Genomic DNA, 26,253 nt, shown 5'->3' on the forward strand with positions numbered 1-26,253 from the left:
GTTAGAGCAGCAGTGCAAGCATCTCTAGCAATATTGTCTGTGTGTTTTTCACCACTCATGCTTTGGAGAGTTTGAGTCTCTTAAATAATGTTAGGTTTTTCCTTTTGTTCAACCTTGTTTTTTCTACTGAGATCAATAATATTCCTACTTGGCACTAAAGGACATTGCAATATGAGCTGGAGGAGCTCTGCTTAAGTAGCTACAGTGAAACGGCAGCCTGTGATAAACAACACTTTGGGTGAGCGTACTCATAGGACTTCCTCAGCAGAATAAATACCACTGTCATTGTTTAAGAGAAAAATAAAAAAAAACACCCCACCAAAACCTGTAAAGTGCTATGGTCGTGATCTGCTTACCATAAAGGGAAGTCTTCACTTGACTTCAGTGGGTTTTGAAATGAGCCTGTATCCAGTTGTGAACAGGATTAGAATAAACATAATGTATTTAAAAACATTGCAAGCAAGATACCTAAAGGCCAGCAACGTAGACAGTTTTACTGATGAAAATTCAGTATTGAGTGCATGATTCATACTCTTGTAGATGAATATCTACAGATGAAAACTTTTGTTAAGAATAGACATGAAATTGAATGGTCTAACTTTCAGCTCCCCATTTTTATATGATCTCATCATTACTGTATTACTAAGTACCGAAGCACGATCAGTATAATTGTGTTTTAAGATTAATTTCTTCCCTACATGCCCATGTTCCAAGCCTGGCTTCCGACAGTATTCACTGTGTATGTTTGTTCATAGCTCTAGCCAACCTTATAAGACGAGAAGCCAAATTTGACCGCACAGATTTTGAGTCATACTATGACAACCTAGTCATGATGATTTGTCAGTATCACAGATTGCTTTCATAGCCTTCTAAGAATATCTTTTTGTCTATAACAAGACCCAAACAGTATTACATATTGGTTAATATTCATTATTTTTAAAGTGCATAGGTAACAAAATCAGCTGGTAAACGTAAGTCCATCTTTTGAGGAAGCTTGCATGGATTTTTAATCTGAGTATTTACGCAGGAGTGCCATCACTTAGATTTGGCCGTGTAAAGTTTTTATTTTTCAGTCTCACACATGTCGGTAAATAGTTATTTTTCCCCAATCTGAAACATATAAATGATAGATGGATTTATTTCAGTTACTAGAGATAAACCAAAACATCAAGAAAGAAAGTGATTGGATATTTTTTCAGCTGTGAGTCAGTAACTGTACTATTAGTATTAACAGGAGTAGCTCCAAATTTTGTAATACATACTAATGATTATTTTGGTTTTCTATTAGCACCCTGATCTAGTTGAAGGTGTCCCTGCTCACTGCAGAGAGGTTGGACTCAATGACCTTTAAAGGTCCCTTCCAACCCAACCCATTCTATGAACACTGCTAGTACTTGTGTGCGTGTGGAGAGCAAGGGAAGAGTGTAATTACTACTCCTATTCAAATTTTTGTTGTATATAAGACATTTTAAGCATTAAGATTTTTTCTCCCTTACATTTTTTCCCCCTGTAGTCCTGCAAACTCCTTAACCATGCAACCACAACTTCTGTATTTTTACTAAAACCTGTGACAACATTTTTACAAGTTCTTTTAGACCTTAAATTTTATCTGCAAATAATCTGTCTCTCTTATTGTACAACTTCTCCTATGTTGAGGTCAGAAAAGTTTCCCTATTCTATTTGAAGTAGGCTCTTGAATCAAATATTGAGAACAGATAGCTTGACTTATGATATTACATACATGATCTACTGCTACTGTTAATAGTAATAAAAATTAATTTTGCAGGTTTTTCTGCATCAGGTAGTCCTAAGAGCTTAAGTGAGTTTTCACCAACCAGACAAATGTATGATTATAACCACGGTTTAGCACGGGTTTAACAGCAGCATTTGAAATGGTTGCTCTTTTGTTCTTTTTACACTCAGTGACATCTCTTCTTGACTCAAATAGCTGTGGCACTAAAATTATCTTAAAGCTGAAGGGTGTTAATCGAGCCTTTAGTTTATTCATTATTCAGCAATGGATCCTTAGCTATTCATTTCTTATTTCTAGTATTACCAGAAAAATTTATTTATGGTAACACTGTATCCTACTATCAAGATGGCATGTAAAGCTGAAATTTTACCACTGATAAAAAGCACCAGATTCCTGACTATTCTAGTTAGCATTCTGCATTTCACACACGAGATATGCAGAAAAAAAAGCTGACAACGTATCATTTTATTTCTTTTTGCTCACTAAAAATCTACCATCAATACTGTTGTAAAAACAATTATGAGAAACAGGCACAGACCTAGAATAAGAAATAATATATATGGCTGGAGGTTACTCAGAATGCATCCATACCCCAGTGGAAAGGTCATGCACAAATTTCTCAGCAAGGCATATTAGGTCAAAACAGCACAAAAGCTGTTAGAGCTGGACAGATAGCAGCTTCCAAATTCACCCTGAACTCACAAAGCAGATTTACCCAGTGAGGGCAAATATCCACAGTGCACAGAAGAACAATAATTTATCTTGAAAACTTTATTAAAAAGAGTTCAAGGACACCTCTGAGACCGTTCAGATTACTCAGGTAGTAGGGGTGAGGTGAGAGGTCCTGCATTTGCAGTGATCTCAGAATACCACTGGTATCACACCATTTCTTCTTCCAGGATAATTGTGCTTAAAAGCGTAGGTTTTGTTATGTTTTGGTTCAGTTACAGCATACCTCAAGGCTTTTAAATTGAGGTATTGGAGTCAGTATCATAACTAAGAACAGGTGACAAGGGTACTACCTCCTAATGCTATCTATAACTTTTAAACAGCTTTTGCATCTTTATTGCCACAAGGATGAAAAAAATCCCCACAGGATGTATCTTAGCATTAAAAAAAATCACTCACTATCTAATATCAACCCAAAAAGCTACAGACATTCCAAAACACACGGAATATAAAATGTCTTACCTCTCAGCTCTAGGAAAATGCCCGATGAGATGTCTTCCCAGCCCTCCCAAAAGCACAGATGAAAGCAACAGTTGAAGAGCTCGCAGCTGACTTAGCTTTCAGCCCAACCCACCTTAAATCAATTCGAGTTTTGTTTCAGTTTCTTCCAGCTGGCAGCAATACCATTAACATACAATGCCACTGACATACTTACTACCAGTCTCCTCCTCCCAAGGTATATTTTGCACTAAACACTTCAGGAGGAATAAAGCAAACTGTTTGTATCATCTCTGCCCACTGAAGACTCCATCCATTAGGGAAACATCCAGTAAAAGTTTTAAGGAGTTTTGCTCTTTTAAAGACACAGGAGTGGCACAGCAATAGCAGAACAAACCAGTGGATTGCCATCATAATACTGATTGCTTCTCCTTGACTATTCTGAGACCTTATTTTTTCCAGTTCTTAAGAATGAGGTACAATTTTGGTTTCTATTTAAGATTCTTAGGTCTGCCATTCAGTAGTGTAAATGGGTGCCCTGTACAAAAATAATTTTAACGGACCCTTCCCATCTCTTTTGTTGGTTGCAGGAGGGAGCTCATCCGTAAGGGTGACATTACTCCAGGCTTTTGTGAAAGTTAAAAGAAAGAGCCAAATCCTAGAAATTCTGCTCACCTACATTATTTTCTGAAATATTTTTATCTTGACCTCTACTGTTTATATTCTGTTCATCTCTACTTGCCTCTGACCAATCCTAACATGAGCTGAAGAAATGATTTGTAGTGAAAAATAGTATTTCATATGGATTTTATAACTAGATAACTCTGAAAAACAGGTATCCTTTTAAAGTACATCCTAGAAAATATGGAATCTATAATTGATGATTCTGACAAGACAGATGCAGACACCAAGTAAACAATGAGATTGATATGGTCTTCATATAACTCCATCAAATAGAAATCTTCACAATGGAGGTAAAGATAGATAATAATCAACATGTCTAAGAAAAATTCCATTTGCACATCATATCTCACAGCTGAATAGTAACAGTGCTGCATAGATTGACAGCATTCCATCTGGCCTCCTTTAAAAAAATGTTTACAAGCACTTTATTAATGTATTGAATTGACTTGTTTATGTAAGCTTTTGATTAGTTCTATGAAAAATTCTTGACAGATGAATCATGAAAATAGAAAGTATCCAAAATCCAAATTACAGTAATATAGATAAGCTTTGATTAAGCACAGACTACCTATATTTGGAGAAATGCAACACCAAGAACAAGATGCTGTACGAAGATACCTAAATACTGTATTTTGTCAAGACAATCATACATTCAAAATTCTCTCTACTAATATTTTCATGTTTCACAATAAAATATATGAAACCAGGTTAATTTCTCTATATAATTTACTCTGACATGTAGAAACTAAATGCAAATGTAGACAAAGCAAGATCCAATTTTATTTTTAAACATACTTTTTGAAATAATTAAGATATTTGCCTAGTGTTATTCTGTAATATTTTGCTGCCCATATAAGGTGCTACACTATTAATTCCATTTTAATTAGTTATGATCAACAGACAATGTTATTCAATAACAATTTTACAGCAAGAAGGAAAGTGTCTCAGTTCTTTCACTACCAAGTTATTTTCAGTGAGGAATAACAAGTTGTACTATCAACAGGAGTTCCTCCGTTCTTTCAGGATTTTAATCAAATTTAGCCTTTCTTTATACCAACAACCAAGCTTATCACTTGTCTCCAGTCAGCCCATTCGGGCAATCCCATTCAGAATAACGTAGGGAGGCATCTCTAGCCTAATAAAAACTCTTTAGTTCAGAGTCACAGGCTGGGTATGGAACGGGAACTCTGTTGGTTTTCACAATGACCTGTGCTTTCTCATTAATGGAAAAGAACAAGAATTCTTGCCTTTTCCAATTGGCCACTGTCCTGATAATACCAACGAAGATTACTTTTTAAACATCTAAATAGAGACGTTTTCTTGAGAAGGGTTTTTTCTTGTACTTCAAAGGCAGTCCTATAGGTGATACAGGGTAATTGTTAACTGCTTGTCCATCTTTATTATCTTTTTTAACGAGTACTATAGACTTCTATTAGCTCAGCCTTTTCCATTTGATTCTTACTGGTGGAAAAGTATAGAAGCAATGTAGATTATAGGATATGCAGAAAGTACCTTACTGTCTTTGTACTCACTTGACTTTCACTTGGCTGAAATTCTCTCAAAGTAAGATAATATTATTAGTAGAACTACTCAGAGAAGTAAGAAGGAAGGTGCCTGTCCTGCTCACTGAGTTCTCCCATCATTTGTCAATTAAGTCCACAGACTGTGTGCCCATCTTCTCCTTGAAAGCATACTTCTGCTATAATAGGCATCGCCCCTTTCTTTCGGATCAATTCTTACAGAAATTATCATGCCTGCATGATTTCCACATTATGAAATTGTAGTATTTTCTATGTGGGGTTCATTGCTTTCCAGTATCGGATGACACAACTAGCAAAGCAACATTAATTAGTCAAAAAAAACAGCGAAACTCAGACACTCGTAGCCTTGATCTGAGTAGGGGATCTGATGTTTAAGATCTAAATAGGGAGAAATGGTTTTTTTTGTGATCCAGCCTTCGTTGTAGAGTCAGGTTGGAGCTGCCCAAATCTCAGCATGGATTAAAATAGTTGCCAGGTGTGATCCCAAGAGGCCACAATATCAGTGGCTGTTCTTGGTTTCCTTGATGGCAGAAGCAGGGAAAAAAGGGCAGAGTTGCTAGGCCAACAACACAATGAGGAGAGAGGCTTCTCTCGTTACAGCCCTGGTTAATATCCTCTGCAAACATTTAATTTTAGTTTACAACCCGCTTGCACTGGCAGAGAATGGAACCATAGCAGAACCAATAATGTAGTTCTTTGTCTATGTGGTAGGTTATTACTTTACCAGTGTTTTAACTTCTGTTACATAGAATTGCACTGTTCAGGACTCCAGGGTACAATCAGTCCTATTGGGGAAAATAGAGAATTGTAACTTACAGTGTTAGAAGTCACAGATTCCTACCTCTTGTTGATGTTGGTACCTGATACTTTAATTTGTTTAGACCACTATATATTTCCTTGACCTGTGAAATCAAATAATATTGTACTGATAAAATAGTATGCGTTGATGTGCACGTCAGCCTAAAATCTTGCTACATTTAAACCAACAATTGCTAATCCCTTGAATTAATACATTGTGGAAATTAGTAGGCAATAATTTATTCCTGTAACTTAAAAAAATTACATGAAGTCTTCAGTATTCTATTTCTTTTTGTGAGCATACTTGCAAAAAGCAAACTTGACACACCTGTGTAATTGCAGTCATGAGGCAAAGTTCAGATTTGCTTTTGGGAACATTCACAGCAGGAAACATAATCAGAGGACTTATGCACATCTAGTCAGGGAACAGAAACAATATGATAATATAACAATTGTTCAAATTTGAAGTAGGCTAGCCTTAGAAGTTGAAATACCAACATAAATGTCAATGAATTACAAATTAAGGTAAGTTTATGTTTGTGGACATAAATGGATTGAAAAAGAGGTTAAAAACATATCTCTGAAATGACTGATTAAGGTGAGATTCTACCATTACTGAGCAATACGAAATGAAAGCTCAGTAGATTCTTAGGAATTGTAAGAATACACAAATATCTGCCTGCTACAAAATGGCTTCTCTTATAGCACCCTGACTCTGCCAAATTTAGAAGGCCTGGCACAGAAAGGCATCTTGAGAGGAAATCTTCCTGCCAGGACCACTTGCAACAAAGGTATTTTGTGGGACACTGTTTACTTGATGGCAGTACAGAAAAGTGCTCCAGTGCAACAGTGTTTATTCTGGTATATTTTAGTTTAGAATGGATTTGGTTAGCATCATATGCATTAATTTACTGGTGGATTCTAGTGCTTTAAATGATATAGAAAAAACATTTATGTAGTATTGGTTTGAATCCTCTTCCATTGCATAAACACTAGAGAAGGTCACCAGCTAATATCCTGGATTTCCTTTCCTCATAAGATATCTAAACTGAAAAAAAACCACTCTAATTCACATATATGTATAAATGGATATTATCTATCCAAATGAAATAATATTTTGTTAATACATTCCAAATACTTGGATTATATGACTTGGGCTGGTAAATATCCAGAGAAGAAACTTTTTATTTACAAAATCCCCAACCTAATAACTCAAATTGTATTATTTTCAAAAGGATTGTCCCTTCGATAAAAAGTATCCTTTCGAATCACACATATATTTCTCTTTTAAAGGAAGAAGTATAATAACAGGTGCATACCCCATCTAATCAGCAATCCCCCTCAGAGCTAAACGTCCAGCTGTGGTTTTGTTACTATGCCATGACACTTTCATTAGAATTGATTACATTTCAGTTGAATTGTGATTTTACCTTTCACAACACAACTGTGTCAAATGTATTTGTGCATCAACACTTGATATGCTGTCTAACTGTATTTGCATTTGTGTGGTTTGTGAAAATAAAGACAGTTATCCCACATTGTCTTGATAAGGTTTGAAAATACAGAAAGCAGACACGCAAAATAAGGGTAGGAACACATTGGGATTGTATGCTAGAATACTGCCGAGAGTATTAGGAAGAACTACATAAGAGATTTGGATTACTTGTGCTGTTTTAGTGAAGTCTTGCCTCCACAATACAATACCATTGTTCAGACAAATTCAGAGGAAGAAACCAGTGTGCTAGCTTAGTTATTATCAAAGAAAACAGGGTTGGTAAGTAGGGAGTAGCAACTGTATTGTTACTTACAAATATTTATGGTGAACCATGAAACTATCTTCATAATTAACTAGTTAAGATTAGTTCAATATTACAATATAGACAGTAAGAGTCCAGATTTATCATGTGCATGTAGCTGGCTACCCCTGAGCGTGTCACCCAGTGCTCCCGTCACAGGCAGTGCAGGGAAACAGGGAAACCCAGAGGTCGGTTCAGCTCAGCCCAAGATAGTGCTCAAAAACTGGTCTGATTAATTGCATTGTAGGAATCTCTTTTTCTCTCCATCAACTGTAAGGGAAGCCTTAACAACTACTCCATCTGTACACGTCCGTGTTATAAGTATCTAAAAACTATGAGAATTATTCCTCCCGACTTTCAAGTCCATGGAATTACTATTTAATAAATCTGCTATAAAAATATCAGATGAACAAGTTGTTGTTCCTAAAAAACGATTATTCTCTTCCTGGTCATTATCGTTCATGTATGTGGGCAAAATGCATACTTAGAATTTGAATTCAGTTTTTCAAATTTGCCTCTTTTTCTATTGGCTAGCAAGTTCACTTCTAATTTCACAGGCTTTTTCTGTAACATAGAATTGTCTGGAAATGTTATCACACTTGTCTTTTTGATGTGATGACTTAGCAATCCAGAGGAGAAACAGCCCTCTGGTATTAGGTGCTTAAAGGGAAAACAAGGGGAGAGGAAAAATAGGATTTGGTGGGTAAAACCATGTTCTTAATGATACGTTGGATGTCCAGTACTAAATAAAATGTCGTTCTGGGGGAGCTGAGTTTCTGCTGCACCACAGGTGCAGCTACAGAAAAAAAAAACCCCACACGTGGAAACTGTTGCCTTCTGAAATTTTGCCATATGTTTTGTTAGCTGTGATTATAAATGTATTTAATAGTAACAAATGTTTGAAGTCTAGGTAACACAGAAATGAAGGCCCTTCTGTCATGTTGTGTATTCCACATACCTTAAATTGCCAGGGATATGGAGAATCAGTATTAGTTATTTTGAATCAGTCTAGTTTTTCCCTTTTGTGATTATTCATTCATCAATATTGTAGTTGAAATTTGGACCTCTTAATCACCACTCTTGGATTCTGAAAAGTTTAATAAAAACGTGAACTTTGAATATAACATACAAAGCATAAGTCAAATTCTCCCCTCGAGTAGACTGAAGAGAATCTGTTTTAACTGTTAAAGGATGTGGATTTATTCTGGATGCTTTGGAGATCACAAGGAACAAAACTTAACATTTTTTAATAAAAACAGGACAATTTTTATCACCAAGTATAAATAATACAGTTTTATCTAAGTGTGACAATATCTTGATTGTGAACGGCTTTGGTTTAGAAGTTCTCTTAGATAAAATAGTTAATTGCTTGTGTAGTAAGCTGTTACTGCCAAAGGTGGGCAACGTCAACCTTCACAGCATCTGTAGGAATAACACTACGATTTTCACGGTAAAAAGAATATGACTAAAATCACTGATAATTTACAAATTAGAATTTATGATGCAAGTACAGAGTTACTGAATTTGTCATTGAGACTGTGACCTCACTGAAATCAGCTGTAAAACTGGTCAACGTTGTTCCTAGAGGGCATGGGAGAACCCGATCAGTGAAACTACATGTACTCGTATTGAGCCTGGGCTCTTGCCCACTGAAATTAGTGGCAAAACTTCCAGTGACTCCTGTGAAGCAGGACCAAAACTTTAACCAGAAATAGTCAGATTCAACTCTCATTTTCAGTTACATAGATCTGGAGAATCTCTTCTGAAATAAGTGTAATTACTGTGATTTAACCCAAAGGAATTGGGAGTATTTTTCTTTAATTAATGGAGAGGAGAGAGAAAAAGACCATTCCCTTTTATTGCCTCATCACTGCGTACCAACCAAGACACTATCTGCTGTCAAAATCCTTATCTGCTTAAGCTGGAGAGGAAGAGCTGACTTCACCATTTAAGGATTTAAGCTTTTATTGTCTACTGAATTTTCTGTTATCCCTCTACTTATCCCATTCCCCACTGCTCAGCAGGTAGATTCCTTAAGAAGGGCCAAACTTCTGGTTTCTGGTTCTATGTAGGTTTCTTAATGTTAACGTACCTCATTCCATCAATGTGTAATCTGAACTGAGATACCCAGCAGACTTTCACTTCAGTCCTTCAGGACTACCTGGCTGGTTAGTTTTAGATTAGCATGGTTAAATTCAAAGCAAAGCCCTGTAGCTGAAACACTGAGCTGTACGGAACGCTCACTAAATTCCAGGTAATACCTCCAGAAGAGTCATTTAACTCTGTTCACCAGTGGTCAATGAAGTGACAGGCACATCATCCTCAGAGGGAGGTGTAGCATTCTTTATGTAGCATGCGGAGCTTATTCATGTCTCTAAGGTCTATTGGCAGAATAAAATCTCCAGGGCCTTACACAGAATTAATCTGCTTTTCATTCCTGATAAGCCTGCATATGCACACAGAAGTGCGATTCTTCTTTGAAAATGCAAGTCAGTGCTTGGGTAATAGGTGATATAAAGAGATTTTCTGTTAAATGTGCCATATAACAAAGATGTTTTCTTTCGATTGCACCTGTCACTGCCTTCTTGAAGACTGGAACTTCATTCTTCTATACATATAGCACTATCCTGCAATAATGTCCTCTATCCAAGGGCAGGGATCTGTGCTTTTTGCATGATAGCTTCCAACCAAAGGATTTGATGGAGACAGCCAAGTTAACGGCAAAAAGCTCTCTGTCCTGCAGAGCTATATCTCCTCAGCTAGCAAATAAGTGCCCTGTTGAAGAAAACCCACTATTTCTGCCTATAACAGCACCTAAGCCATCAGCTCAGACTTCAAATGTCTATATCCATAAAGTCACAATCTCCCCTAAGGAAGCACGAAATACATACTCATCTTTACTCCTTCGTGATCCACAAGTAGATGTTCACAGTACTGTGTTTTTCTACCTGATCTGCTGTTGTAACCTTTGTAGATGAAATTTTGACAGCCACCCAAAGGGTGTGACCCACAATGGCGCGAAATATGGAGCCAAATAAAAATCAAATTGTGGGTCTAAAAGTATGAGTAAATGGATATAAAGAAATGCTGAAAGGAAAACTAGTGAATTTTTCTCAAATGTTGCACAGGAAAATGTTGAGATAGCCTCAGTCAGTAGCCTCCAGAATAAATACCGCAAGAACACACATTAAACAGCTTCTACAGTGAAACAGCCAAAACCAGCTCAGTACTATCAGCAGAAATTAAACTGACATACATTTGTCTGTAACTCCCTCAGCTAACAGTGAAGGGTTGGGAGTTGTGTGTATGAATCACTCACCCAAGATGCAAATGCAAAGATATCAAAAAACTTGTGGTTCACAGCTGCAGATAGGAGCCGTCCACAGGTGCAGATTGATATAACAAAACCTCCCTGTTCCTTCACATGCATGAGCACATACGAAGAGGTAGAGCATCCCAGCTCCGCAGAGCCACGCATCCTTAGAATGAGCAGATGTGACTGTTCAGGGAGGATTTTTTACTGAAATTCAGCAGCTAAGAGCCTTTTCTGACAGAACGTTAGCCAGTCTGCATTTCCCTGGGAGGAGGTGCTACGTAGCGTGGAGGTTCTTCTCCCAACAGGCGGAATCTAATGGATTATCTTTCTGAATCATTAAGAGAACGCAACGGACCCTAGTAAGGCTCTGGTATTGGGTATTAATGGGTTACAATCCAGGCAAGGAAAGGAAGATGACTTAATTTTGTAAAAAAAGGATCAAGCTGAAGCAGCAGCTGATGGAAGGCCAGTATCCCCTGAGAAGGTCATTTTCACTGTATCAGCAGCCTGTATCCCCTTACTATTTTTTCTCTATACACAGCGAAATATTTCTACCTCACAGTGACACTCATCTTTTCTTATCCACCAAAATCATAGCTTGTTGTTCCAAAATGACATCTGTTTTTTCTTGCGTAAGAAGTCAATTTTTATTTTGGAAGTACACGCTAAACTGATTTAAGAGAAAAAGAAATGCAGAATATTTCACTCACCTCTTCAGCACCAGGCAGGCAGCCTCCACCTCCTCAGTCCATCGGTACAACCGCTCGCATCCACTGATGCTTCTCCTCTCTGCTTTGGCCCTTCTTCACATCAGCATCTATGATTTGCAGCGAGCAGACACACGGCGACCGCAGACACTAGCCCCACAGTCTCGGCAGGAGAAAAACCCTGCCCTTGCTCATTTTCTCCCTAGGAAATAAAATCTGTAAAAAACCAGCTTTTTTTCGAGGCAGTGACGGAAACCCTTGTCTGGCGGCCCCGCGGGAGCCAGGGAGGTGCTCCGCGGTGTGGCCGGGAGCCGGGCAGGGGGAGCGGGGCTGGCTCCGGAGGAGGAGGCGGAGGCTGCCAGCCCGTTTCCAAGCCAACGGCGGGGGCACCGCGGGCGGGGCGGCGGCGGCGGCGGCGGCGGGCGGGCGGCTCCGGGGCCGGCGGCGGCTCCTGCCCGGGGGGCGGCTCCTGCCCGGGGGCGGCCGGGCCCCGCAGCCCCCCCGCCCCGGCTCCCGGCGGCTCCGTGGCGCATACGGAGCTGAGCGTTGCCGGGCGGGTTTGGGGCTTTTTTCCTCGGCTGGTTCGCGGTGCTGCGCTCCCGCGTTACATAACACGCGTGTTCATACGTGTTCCGCTTCCCTGCGCTAGGGGCTTTGCCTCTGCACAAATGCATTTATCTTCCTGGACCGACTGAGCAGTTCCATGTTCTCTGCAGCAGTGCAGTTCCTGGCTCTGTCAGGATTATGATTTTTATGATTAATTTCGCAATGCATATTTTAGGGGACCAATGAAGCAGAGGGACAAGTCACATAAACGTTAGAATGATGCAATCAAGGGTAAAGGGGGAGAAACCAGTTTCTTTAGTTACATGGAATTTACTGTTTCCATTCTACTTTTTCCATCACCATTCAATTGCTGTCACTACTGTGCATTTATTTTCTTCTGCTTTTCCGTTTCTGCCTTTCTCTTTTCCTGTCTGTTGCATTTGTGTCTCGGTACATCAAAAAAGCTGCAGCAAATTAATGAGTATAATTTTCTTTTTATGTCATTAATGGATTTACCCTATTTATATTTTACTTTTTTTCTAATGTCTTTTTCCTTTTGGTCATACTACCATACTAGTCACATTGCTGAATATGCAGCTCTGATCGAATAGCTGTGATTTCTCCCTGCACTGCTAATTTTGTAAACATGATTTGTTAATGATACACTTTTGCTTGAGATAGTAATAGAGATTTTCAGACACAAACAGAATACACTCTTTCCCACAATAAGACTAACATCATACAGTGCAGAAAGCATCTCATTCCTGTAAATAATATCAATTCCAGTACTGATATTATTAGCAGAACTGTAGTACAGGTGAATTATAATAATGAAATGTTTTAGTCTAAAACACAATGTAGCAACATATTTTTTCCTGCACAGAAATAAAAGCCATGAATCAGTATACCATGTGATGAGAATTTTCCTATAAGTAACAAATCTTAGGTCTTGTTCACTCTAGAAGAGCTCGCCAGCACATCTAGACTGGAACAGTTGTTCTGGTGAACTCCTAGCATTTAAAAAAGACATGTCATGTACATAACTTGCATTGTTCTCCCAGCAAAATTATAATATTCAAATCATAAATTTGCCCTGCTTTAATTAAAAAATATAATCTCTACAGTTTTATTTTGAAATTTGAGCTTTCAATATATATGCACATGTCTTTTGGTGCATTTATATGATCAGATAGTGGTCAGTTTTAAAATTCTAATACTGTTTCATTTTTCAAATGTACTTTTTAATTGCAATTGCATAAATCTCTGATATAGTTCTGTTGGCAAGGGAATAGAATAAAAAACTGTAACTGTGGTAACTGAGTCGTCTAGATAATAAGATAAAAGAACAATAACAAGGTGTACAAGTTTAATCTGCTATTCCATAAAGAACAAGTAGTTACTATAGAAACTGCCACATTACGTCTATCTTCAATATAGTACTTTATATGTGAGAAGCAGCATCTTCCACACATTAACCAACTTTGGCAGAAATAACAGCATCAACTACCATCATCCTGTGTAGGAAGATCATCGTTCACATTCCATCACTTTTAGGTATTCTCAATTGATACAACAGAACACTTTCTTTCTTGCAGTTTTGAGGGAGGCACCTAACTGTAGATCCAATTTTGTCAGTGAAAGAGTTACAAGCATGCAGAGCATGACTAATGGAACAGGTCTTTCTCTGAGAAGTTTAAGTGTTATTATTTCAACACCACAGTAGAGGAGCTTGCTGTTGATTAATGGCAGAGTTAAAACTCAACTCACCTGAGAAATAAATCAGCAGATATGTCTACGTTTTCTTCAATCTCACCCTGTCCTGCATCCAGAAATTCTCAATTTCAGCATGCATTGATTGCGCTTCATGTAGCTAAGCTCCCACAGAAATTTAAAGAGAAATGTATGTCTCAAAATAGCATATACGGGTGATTAAATGCAAAAGGCAAATGGCATATAAAAACATAGTTATTGAGCTTGGTACTCTAAATGTTGTTCTTTGTACATGAATAGACTGAAAACACACAAATACATCCTGAAAGTGAATAGTTTCCGTTACCTTTTTTGCCTGGAAACAGGAAACTAATTTGAGAGAATCTTGACAATCTGACTGGATTCCTGCTCCTTCTTCCATGTCAGGCAGGTCATGCTTTTTTTCCCATATCAGAAAAGGTTTCAATTTGAAGAGAGTAGCATTTGACTGTTGAGATGGAACATCTAATATGCAGCTTACTGGAACCCTTAACTGCACACGTGTCACGCAACTCGCCAGTACTATTCATTGACCAGAAGCCAAATCCTTGCCTGATTACTGTTGCTTTCTGCTTGGGATCAATCAAAATAGACACATCCATACATGCTTAGTTTGAAGACAATAGTGCTGAAACAGAAACATACTCTTAAGTGGAAAATCCCATAGGGATTTTTCTAATCAATTACCCTTTATTGTAACATGACAACATCAAAATATTTATATGCACACATGCAATGTTCTTGGTGAATGTACATCTCCAAATGATAGAGGGTAAATTGAGAGGCCACATCTGGTCTATAATAAAAATATAATAAAAGACATTTTGTATTTCATTCAATTTTCTACCAAACACCCTCTTTGTAACAAGCAATTGTAGATCTGGGTTAGATATTTATAGACGGGTCTGTGATTCTCTTTGAGCATGAAGAACTGAACAGAACATTTAGAGAAGAAGAAAAAGGCTGTATTTTTATTTTTAACCATTTTTCTCACATGGAAGAGTTTAAAATAGCATCAAGTACAGATGACTGGGATCTGATATTTATAACTATCTGGCATATTGTTGGTCTGTACCAGTGACTGTGAGATTGTGGGGAAAAAAAATCATGAGTGCACCTTCCAGCAGGTGTTATCAGCCTGACCTCCTTTGGTTTTATCGTTTAGCAAGAAAATTCACTTTCTACCAGGATGCCACCCTTTTTATCTTCTCACGTCCTTCAAGTAAATGGGAGTTTCACTTAATATCAACTGTTTATTCTTCCTATGAGGTCAAATCATGGGAGACATTGGAGAGTGTGAACCCAGATGATGAGTTACAGCTAATACTCCACTTAACTGAAGGAAAGGACTCCTCTAGTTTTTCAACAGACAAAAATTTTTAAAAAGAAATCAAACCTTAAAAATGTTAAGTGCCTCGCATCCATTCCTTTATGGTTTTATTACGTCCCTCTGTCTTTGCAGCTCACAGCCACTGGCTCAGCTGCTGAGTCAGCAGGTGCCACTGAAGCCAAGTTTAGAAAAACAAGGATTAAATGCAGCAGCTGGTGAGAGCTGCTTGGAGGAGCGCCGAGAGCCCTGGAACACACACTGCCTCTCTTGTGCAGTTAACTTTGCACAGCACCCTCATTTATCCTGCACTTTCTGATGGATACACGGATCCCAACTCCTTCAGAGACTCCATGGGAAGAAAGTCACAGGTACCATGAAGTAAGATGAAGGAACGTAGTTCTTTGTAAAGGGCCCATCTCTAAGGGCTGCATTATTATGGGAAGCAGTGAATTAATTCTTTGCTTTACTTTGTTTGTGTGCACAGCTTTTGCTTTACTTATGAAACTTGTCTTTATCTCAACCTACGAGTTTTCCCACTTTTACTCTTCCGATTCTCTCCCTTATCCCACCAGGGACAGTGAGCAAGCAGCTGCCTAGTGCTTTGTTGCCAGCTGGAGCTAAACCATGACATGTTCAAAAAAAAGAAGGAGACTTTAAGTATTCTTTCCTCATTCTTCACTATTAAGGACAAAGGAATGGGGAAAACAAAACCAAACCAAACTCCCTCAAACTTTCAAACTTTAACCCAAAAATAAAGTGAGGATCATTTAGTAAAGTCTACAACAAAAGATCTGTGAAGTGTGAACAACTGACAGAATCACTTGAGATAAAAATACATAGATTCTTTGGGAATTACACCCAAGGAGATGCAATTAAACAGGGTCAGGATTTTTTGGAAATCAAAGCTTTTAAAACAAAAAGTACCGGCTTCAGATGTCCTAATAAAGTGGTCTGAGCAACAGACTACTGGTTACTCCTGGGATACCCTCTTCCCTCCTACAGTCTTCCTGTTTGAAGGTTTTCCACTTTGTAAGAATGATTAAATATTCATTGAAGCAGTGAGTTGAAAGTAGGTCTTTCCCACTTGAGGATACAGGTAGGCAGTTAGGTTTTGTTCAACTTTTGCAATAACAAACAAACAAAAAGAAGAAATGCATTGATTGCAAATATTTTTTGTTTTGTCATTGATGTTCTTGCAAGCTGAAGAAGTATCAAATTGGGGCCTCAAAGGAATTATATATATTTTTAATATATACTTAGAAAAAAAATGTTAAAATCTGATTTCAGATTTCCTTGTATCCTACACACGTGATAATTCTGCTTCATGTTGGAACCAAGAGATATAGCTACAATTTCAGCAGGCACTGTTATTGCCCCTTTTATTACCTTGTCATGTCTGATTAACAGGAATAAGACATCGGTAGTTTATAAATAAAAGACTGAAAAATTTGAGGACACAAAAGGTAATTCTGGGAAGCTATGGAAAAAGAGCTGGGGACATTCGGGTAGCTTCACTATGGAGACTTTAGGTGCCAGAGCAGTTCTGTAAAACTTTGGAATACTGCTGAGTGGTCTAAGTAATTTAGAGAACTGTTCACCTATGCCATGTCAGGCCTGTGGCTAATTTTTTATCTGTAATACATAAACAACAAAGATACTACATACATCCATCTACCAACTGGTGGTCATTTATGAAGTACAAAGTAGATAACAAGAAGTGGTAACTTTAGCCAGTTATAAGTGATCATTATCCTCTTTTGTGAAGCATTTTTCAACAGAGGGGTGAAAAATTGTACAAAAGGCTGCTTGGTCTATGACTACATCAGTGATAAATTAATAGAAAATGCATAAATGTGGCTGCTGGTTTTTGTGATTTACTACTCCTCTTTTTAAAAAGTTTTTGCTCTGTCAATGTCATGTGCAAAAATCACTGAAATAACAAAACAGCTGTGACTTAGGAAGCAATTCAGCCTCCAGACATAAGTCTCCAGGACCATTTTCAGCTTTCAAGAGTATCCAGCTGCACCCTGGAAATGTGCAAGTGTCCTGTAGGTCTTAAGCCACACCTGACAGTCCCAAGCGATACCTCAAGATACTAAAATGACACTAGAAACCTACATTTAGCCATCTGAAGCACTTTCTTACTAACTTGGTAATGGAATCAATGGAACGGGTAAAGCACATTATGCTAACTTTACCTAACAAATGAACTGATTAAATTGATAAACACTTTACCAAATCTTTCAGTTAATGTAGTTTTCAGACTTACTCACAACAATGTTACTTTTAAAAGCGTATTAAAACTGAGGTAATTTCCATCAGCTGATGAAATAGTTTCTGGTATCTGTTAGAATTGTTGCAAATATGATTCTCTGTTCCTGTTTAGCAGTGTTGAATACTCTGGATGTAATGTTCTTAAGGATAAGCACATTAGCTGCACTGTTCAAGTGCCTATGCTTAATCTGGCATGCTTACAGAAGCTAGACCTAATATTTTAGGCCAGGTTAAGTAACAGGTTCATTTCACTCTTGTTGTGGCTTGGGTCCTCCTGCACTAGTTGTTTTCCAAATAAATGATGAAAAAAGTCTTTTTGCAAGAACACCATCATTCATTCCCTTCGAGAGCCTCGTTCAGGAAAGTGTCTCTAGGCAGAAAACGCGTAGACTGTTAAAACGTGCCTGCTTGTGATAGACGCCTTTCAGCCAGCATCTGGGATTTACAGCTCACTGGAGGAACAGGGCTCTCAACCCACGAACAACATTTACTGGGCAGGCACTTCAAAAAAACAAATCATCCTGAAAGCAGCCCCAAACCTTGGCAGTCTTGCATTCAATTAAGATTTAGGAATTTTTCACTGCTGCAAATAAATTATAGACTAAAAAAAATACTGGAAAGCGCCATTCTAGAACCTAATTCAGAACAGAATGCATTTTTCATTGAGTAGTATAAAGTAGTTTTCCTCAAGAACATGACTTCCCATGGAAGACATGGGATGTGCAAAGCAGGAGGTGTGAGTGGCAAGTGGGAACTGGGCTGTGCTTCCCTCAGCCCCACTCAACGGCGTGCGGCCCTAATCCAGATGTGCTGATTCTGCTCTCATTTCAAACGAGATTGCCAAACCAGACCTTCTGAAGCAAAAAGGATTTCACCCACCTGTAGTACTGTATTCTCCTTTTCCTAGAGGTTTTATCAGCTCTAGGCTTTCAGTTGTGCTTGTCTTGGCACCAGCGTAAGCACTGGGAACCGTAGGGTCAAATGGACTTACTGCAGCTTTGCCAGCTGCTACAGCAGCAAATGTAAGCGGTGGATTTGTCAACACTTCCATTTCTCCAGTTTCTTCTTCTTTGAAATTTTCTGTCAGGTCATTTTTTAAGGTAGAAAAAAACCAAAACCACCAAAAAATCCCCACCAACCAAACACAAACACCAAAACTCTCCCATTCTAACAATGAAGAAAATGGAAAAAGAAGTGCTAATACAATGAGACTGAATTAATGTTCCATTTAACCTCCTCTTGTTGTCTTCTACCACTATTTGCAGTCTTTCAGCCTGTTCAATTTTCAGTCTGTGCAATGATTCATATATTCACAGCAAGTTTATTTTAATTTTCAGGATAAAATTCTGCAGTATCTGACATGTATTCTAGATATTTTCTTCCTTTAAGCATCTCATTTTTATTTATTGTTTGACAATAGTATAATCAAATCTATTTAGGGAATTTTCATATACCTCCGTTTCTGATCGACTGTGATTCAGTTATACTATAGAAGTTCAGGGAATATTTTCACCATTTTAATTATATATTTCTCCTAAGGAACAAAACTGAAAAAATGACTGCTCTTTTACTTCTGAGCACACGTGAGGTTATTTCACTAGTTGCAAAAGGCGAATGTTAAAGATAACCAAAATGTTATAATGGTCATTTTGCTACGTAATGCTGTTTTGCAATACAGAATTCCAGTTGCACACATATAGCTTCCAGATATAGAAAGCTAAGGTATTTAACAAAACTATTTCTTGAACTGCATTCATATTGCTTTATCTTTTTTTGCTTTCTGCCCAAAAGAGGAAAATATTTTTTTAAAAAAATCTATTCTCTCAACGGAAGTTCTGAAAACCAAAAAATTGCAGTTGTGCGTTTCTCCGACATTAAAGGCATGTAAGTCAGTTTTATTAGTGTAACACATTGCCACAGTGCCCTGAAGAGTATCTCTCCAAACAGGCAGGCGTTTTCAGACACCACAGTACTGGGATTCACCCCCAGACTCCTCCGCGGCTCCGAGGGAGCTCTCTGCTCTCGCACAGCTGCCCTTGGCCCACTGAATTACTTTAAACAACTTCTTGCCTCTTTCCTTCCCACCCTGTCCAGCCACACAATCATCTGTGTAGGAAATGAGCTGTCACTCACACGTCTTAACCACCACCCTCTGTGACAGAGCAAACCTCTTTCTCCATAAGAATCTTTAAAATATACTACAATGTAAGTAATAATCATATCAACATTTGTCAAACTGATGTCATGTTCACATTACGAGTATCAATTTCCCTGTAACTGAAACTTGCTACAGTCATTCTTAACACTTTCTACACCCTTGATGTACATGTTTGTTATAAAGTATAAAATCCAACGTTTAGGTTGGTGTTTGCAAATGTGCCAGTCCAAATTCTCTTCCGAACATATTCTCTGTGTTCTGCACACTAAATTCACCCTTTTTTTGTAAATGCTATATTTCACAACAGGTAATTGTGGAAGCAGAATGTCTGTAGAGTCTCTTATGACTCAGGGCTGCATTGATCCCTTTTAGTGTCATCTTAGAGCTACATGTCTCCTTTACCAACCAGCAGATAAAACCAACAAATTTTTACCTGGAAAATCTGAAGTGGGTAGCAAGGCAGTGGCTGAGGCTCAGCTTTTGGGGAGTAGTTATCTCAACACTTTAGTTTTGTCTGCAGTAACTGGTCTGAGGACTTTGGCACAAGTAGTACATATGTCAGATTGTTTTCCTTCTTTCATGCATTTTGGCAAAGACTTCCCTGTGGAGAAAATTAATAGATTTCAGGATGACATTTCTGTCTTCATCCAAAAGAATAAGGAAAAAAAATCACCCCCTGCATTATTTTCAGTCTTTAATTTTTATGATTATAAAAAAACCTTCTCTGAATAAAGGAAAGGTACTTTGTCAGAGAAATAAAAGGCAAGAAATTTACTAATTTGTGTGACCAGTATTGAATGCAAGATCAATTGAATGCATGTTATATGTATGCACATGCATTCATGCACTTAGGTATATAGGATGATCATGAGTGTATCTGTATGTAAGTTAAAATTCAGAAAACTTAAAGAAGATTAATTATATGGAAGGTGAAAGCAGGTAGAGTTCTGAAGGGCAAAATAAAAACACTGCAAAAGATATCAATGCTTATACTTCAATGAGCAAGCAGACTGACAACAATTAGAGCTAGGAAAAAACATTGTAAATCAGTGTTACTTTACTACTTCTATTTCACCTTCATTTTGATTGTTTGCTTTCTTGTATATCAGAATGTATGAATACAGTTTTATTAAAAGAAGGAAAAGTTGCTTTCATTTTGGAGACTGCCTTCTGATGCCATATGAATGACCAGCAATCCACAGTTCATGGATTATACACTACTACAGCAGAGAGCATATTTCCTTATTTCCACCATAGTGGTTTTGGTGATTTTACACTGAAGGATCTGAGACTGACATCAGACAGAAGCACAGTGCTTGTCTTGGTCAATTATTGATCTCACCCTGTAGATAACTTTTGTACAAAATGAGAATCCAGAATTTATTTTTCAGATTGGCAACTGTTTTCATCCTCAGGGTTGCTAGAGATGCTGTGATAAAAGACATTCTGTGGACAAGAATTTTTAAGCTCTTTTCTCCTCTTTTCATAGGGCATAAATGATTTAGATGGTTAAACCCATTGCTCTCAAGCAGAAGGTTGCAGAGAGTCTTAATTAGTAACAAAATTACATTTTTTAAAAAAGTTAATGTTTCTTGGATTTCTGAATTATAATAGACAAGTTAATGCAGATGTATTAGTTGTAGCTTCTGTGTTAATTATTTTCAGTAGTGCTGTGATATTATGATTTCACACATGCTAAAGCAAAGACTCTAAAAACAAAACCAGGACATGCAGGAGTCTCTTTCCTTCTTTACTGAGGATTAGGAACCTCTTGTTTATCTGCCCAGTCTCTCCTGTTCCCTGTTAATGCTGGAAACATGTTGGATTTTTACAGGATCCCCAGAGGCAGCCACATTCTGCACTTCTCCAGTGCACTGCTGACTTTTTAATATTTTTATAACCTTAATTTCTATTTTGTGTTTCATTCAGACAACATCCTGAAATCCTTGGCATTGGAAAAATTCTCAGCGGTTTCAAAAGCAGATCCCATAATGCTTTTATGAAGTTTACAGCTATTGAATTTTTAGTGAGGATATAACAGACACTACTATTGAGGTTGTGGTTTTATATCTGGTAAATACCTAGGGCTGTCATAAGATAAATGCATTTAGCCAATGCACAGATTTGAAATGGTTGGAAATAGAATTGTTTACTATTTCTAGTCCGACACCAATATCAACAGTGTTTTCCTCGGTTCTCAAATATCCTGGTAGCTCTTCAGTTCATTTAAACAGGGATTTTCCACCTTTCAGGTAAGAGATACTCTTTGTCTGTAGGCACAGGCATCTTTTGGGACGCTACTGTTTACTCCTGTTAAATTGTCATTGCAAGAGAATTATTGTTGCAAAGGAGAGGAAAATATTCAGACTTTCAAAGATGTCAACAGAATTTTCCCCTTCAGTTAGAAGGGTACAGGCAGGTGAGTTCTGTTTCCTTTAACATGGTCTGCCTCCTGCTCCAAACTTACCAGACAGAAGTTGCAGCCCAGTTTTATAGTGGGATTATATTTAATCTATGTCCTGACACAGCCTTAATGCTGGAAGCATTGAAACTCAAAATGCTGAATCTTAATGTTAAATTAGCTACTACAGGGTTCTCAAACTATGCTCTTGTGACTGATGACTCAGAAATCTTCTCAGGGAGTCTAACAATTTTTTTTTTTCTTCTCAATTTACACAGTCATGAACAAGGAGTTATTAAGGAAGGTCTGCTGGGCCAGGATTGTCTGTGGTCATCTTGCCATTCAGAAAGGAAACATTATACAAGCACTGCATTTTTAAATGCATATAATATATGCTAGCACTCGCTAGTTTAATAAACACTTTGCTACCTCTAAAATGGTGCTAAATTATTGCAGTGCCAGCGAGAGAGCTGCTAGGTCTAGAAATTCCACCAGGACCGTTTGGCTATTCCGGGTTGCGAGCTGCAGCGCGTGTGCGGGGTGCGCTGACAGCAGCTGTCCTCCCGCTGGGGCCGCCGCTGCTTGGCGTTGCCTTGCGTGCCCCTTCCTGAGTAGAAATGCTGTTACTAAGCCTATCAAATAGTTGTCTGGACATCCCAAAGAGACATCTGAGGTGTTAACAAAACATTCATATCATACAAAATCTGTGTTTACAGATTATTTTACTATACCTACACTGTATGTCACTTTGTAGCCATGCATGAGGCACATGCTTCATCCTAAACCAAACATTTTAATGGCTTTGAGTTGAAAACTGACATTTCTAAGAAGAGGGTTTGTAATGTGATTTAATTGATTTATGTAACTGAAAAAACAAACAAACAAAAAACCAAAAAACACAAACCACCACTGTTATGTACTATAAATTCCTCCTTTGTCTTCTACCAAATTGAATTTGTTTACATGCCCTGCAACCATACTGAGAGAACAGAATAAATGGCAACTCCTCTTTGGGCCTTTTTGAAAAAAAGAGTCAGGAAAGGGAGGATGACAGTGGCCAGAGGGTTCTGAGAAGGAAGAGATGAGTGCTCAGATAAAAGGCAGCCCAAGGGAAGATTACAAGTTCTCAGAAAAACAGATCGATAGTGATGTTAACTATGCAGCTGCAAATGTAACTATTTGCATTTTGAAAACATTTTGCCCTACTACTTCACTATGCCCAGGGCATCTAGAACACTCTCTGCAATAGATAAATTACCTCCAAGAGGGTGGTATTTTAATGTAAAGCCAAGATCCTGCGGATGCCACCACATTTTTCAGTACACGACTGCTAGAAACACCAGCTTACTTTCCCCTCCTTTGCTTGCTCAGTAAGATGCAAGGATCTGAGACTGCTCAAATTTACAAGTAACTCTCCAAAAACTTTCCACTGACTTTGTCTCCTCCCTTTGCCCTTTTAACTCCTCAACCTCTCACCTTTTGGTTCCCCTGGGAAAACCATGATGAATTTCCACCTGGAAATTTCAGTCTCTGTGTTAGGATAGTCTCTTTTTGTTGGTGGTAGTGGCCTTTCCTCTCCACCCTCTTTCTCTTCACCCCATTGAGACTTTTGACAAGGTCAAACAATTTCTCTTTGTTTCTATATTTATATCTGGGAAGCTTCCCTCAGTAGCATGATAGCATTTCAGATAGGACAGCTTGACAAAACCAGTAGGTAAGAAAGCTCTTGGTACAGAGAGCTGGCTGGGTGAAAGAAAACGTATTTTAAAAAAATGAAAACAGCCCAAGTGTTCATACAAAATAAGCACCCACTGGCTACATATGGATTTCTAACCACAAAATAACTACTACTTAATGGCTCCACAAAATATAATAAAAGCTATCCTAGTCAACGCTCTGTACATTATCTTACCAGCGTATTGAAACAGAAAGACATAAAGGGACTTTGTTGTATATATTGCACTCAGCACTGCAGTGCGATAGTATGGTTGGCACCAAAAGAAGCCATGACGTGCAAATGCAACAAATGAGGGATGACTGAGTCAAAGAAACTCAATAAACATTAACTGGAAGGAATAAACTCAAGGGCCAATGGAAGCAGTCCTGTCTAGAATGTTCTGGTTGAATATATTAGAGGGTAAGTGAAAGACACAGACACAAAGAGGTGAAACCTGGATGTTGATAGTACTTACCTGCAATACGATGATAAAGTGATAAAGAGAATTGAAATAAGTTAGCAAGGCAGACATGGAAAAGAGGGAATTACAGAAAACTAAAAACAGAGATTAAGATGATGGGATAAAAAATGGCTACTAAGTATTTGAAAAGCAAGTGCAAAAAACAGTAATGGAAACGTGTCTGAGAAAGAAAAACGTACATCTACCAGCACAAGAAAGGTAGACAGAACGCTATAGCAATAGCTGTAACAGAAAGATGGGAAATTAAATTAAAGAAAGCAATGTCTTCTCTGGGCTCAAGCCAGAATGCTGACTGCTCTGTGCCAGAACATGTCTCTGCTTGTGAAATGATATGATGAAATGCTTATGGTATGACACTATCCCAAGGAAGATTGGTATAGTGTGAATTAAAGCTACACAAAGGCTCTGGAGGAGCATGGAGTCTAAACTTCAGTTCTCTGCTACTCTTATTTACATTTAGTGTGTTATCTCACCTAGAAAGAATGAAATTACTTGAAGGTCAAGTAGTCCAGATGTGGTTTTCATTCAAAAGCATCACAGATTACCTGGTAAAGCAACTCTACAATGAATAGGTGCTTGCTACAGGGGATGTCAGTTTATAAGTCTGTCACCTCCAATTCATTAATCTTCCTCTGAAACTGTACCTCCAAAATTTTGATTTTATACTGATTTCCACAGCATCCCAGAATTTAGAAGCATACATGGTGGCTGTGTGAGCAGTCTGGGTATCCCAATTTCATGCACACAGGCCACATAGTTTCTTTTCATGAAAAACTTTGGGAGGAGTTTTAAAAGTTGATTTGAAAAATCTTGTCTTTCATAGGCTATTTTGAAAGACCATTGGGAAGTGTGGCCAAACCAGCTCTGGATATGATTTACAGCCATCGGAGACTGCTGTAAGCTGCTTCCATGGGAGCAGTGTGCTAGTGGGTTCCCTGCAGCCTGGGACTCCGTAGGGCATGGAGTGTTCCCAGCTCCGTCCTGGCTGTTGTCTAACCCACCGATAACCCTTCTATACCTATAACCTACAATCTAAACACCTGTAACTGCTGGGCGATGGAGTCAGCTCTGCGGGCTTTGCCTCCTTCTCAGTGACCTCTCCAACAGAGTCCTTTGCCAGACAAAGAGCGCAGGTTTCCTTTATCATATGCTTCTGTTGGGACAGTATGAATGGGCAGGAGCTGATCTTTGAGAATTTTTGTCTTTTCATTCCTCCAGGGGACATAAATGTAGGATTGAGGGATTTTTTTACTATGAAAATGCCAGCTGCCCTCATCTAGTAATACACAGAGCCAGAACTTCAAAGAGAACATTTATTTTTTCACTTTCCTTTTGTGCTTTGCCTTTCCGCCACAAGGAGAAATCCTTGGGTTTAGAATGTCGTTAGCCTTCAAGAGTGAATTGTCTGAATCTGGTTTTCCTTACTATTTATTTGAATTCTTACAACAACTGACCTCCAAATGTAGCACAGGTAGTAAAGGCTGTAATATCACCCCTACGTGTTTCTTTGCATTAGTAGCATTGACCCTAATAAGGCAGTAACATAAGAAGTTATTCGGTGTCAGCAAAACCTCAGAAATCTGTACAACAGAATAACCTCTAGATTAGAATCACCTGATTGTCAAGTTGAGGGATTTCTCCCATGCACTACCAAGGGCTGTTAAAATCTCTTCCCCTCTTGTCCTTTTATCCCCAACTGCAGAGATTCATTTGAAAATACCTTGATGACTCTTATCCACAAAATTTCCTTATCTAACCACGTATGAATCACTTTGAAAGGAGCCACATTTCTCTTAGCAACCGAAGAATCAGTCTTAGCAACAAGACAGCTGGAG

At 38.3% G+C, this 26,253-nt stretch overlaps 1 protein-coding gene across 1 annotated transcript in view; it reads left to right on the top strand.

Annotated features, from left to right (window-relative positions):
- The window catches only part of RSPH14 (radial spoke head 14 homolog), a 76,386-nt gene that overhangs the window by 46,567 nt on the left and 3,566 nt on the right, over positions 1 to 26,253 (top strand). The gene's annotated exons all lie outside the window — the stretch shown is intronic.

Source organism: Caloenas nicobarica, chromosome 16, assembly GCF_036013445.1.
Source record: "Caloenas nicobarica isolate bCalNic1 chromosome 16, bCalNic1.hap1, whole genome shotgun sequence".
NCBI classification, from domain to species: Eukaryota; Metazoa; Chordata; class Aves; order Columbiformes; family Columbidae; genus Caloenas; species Caloenas nicobarica.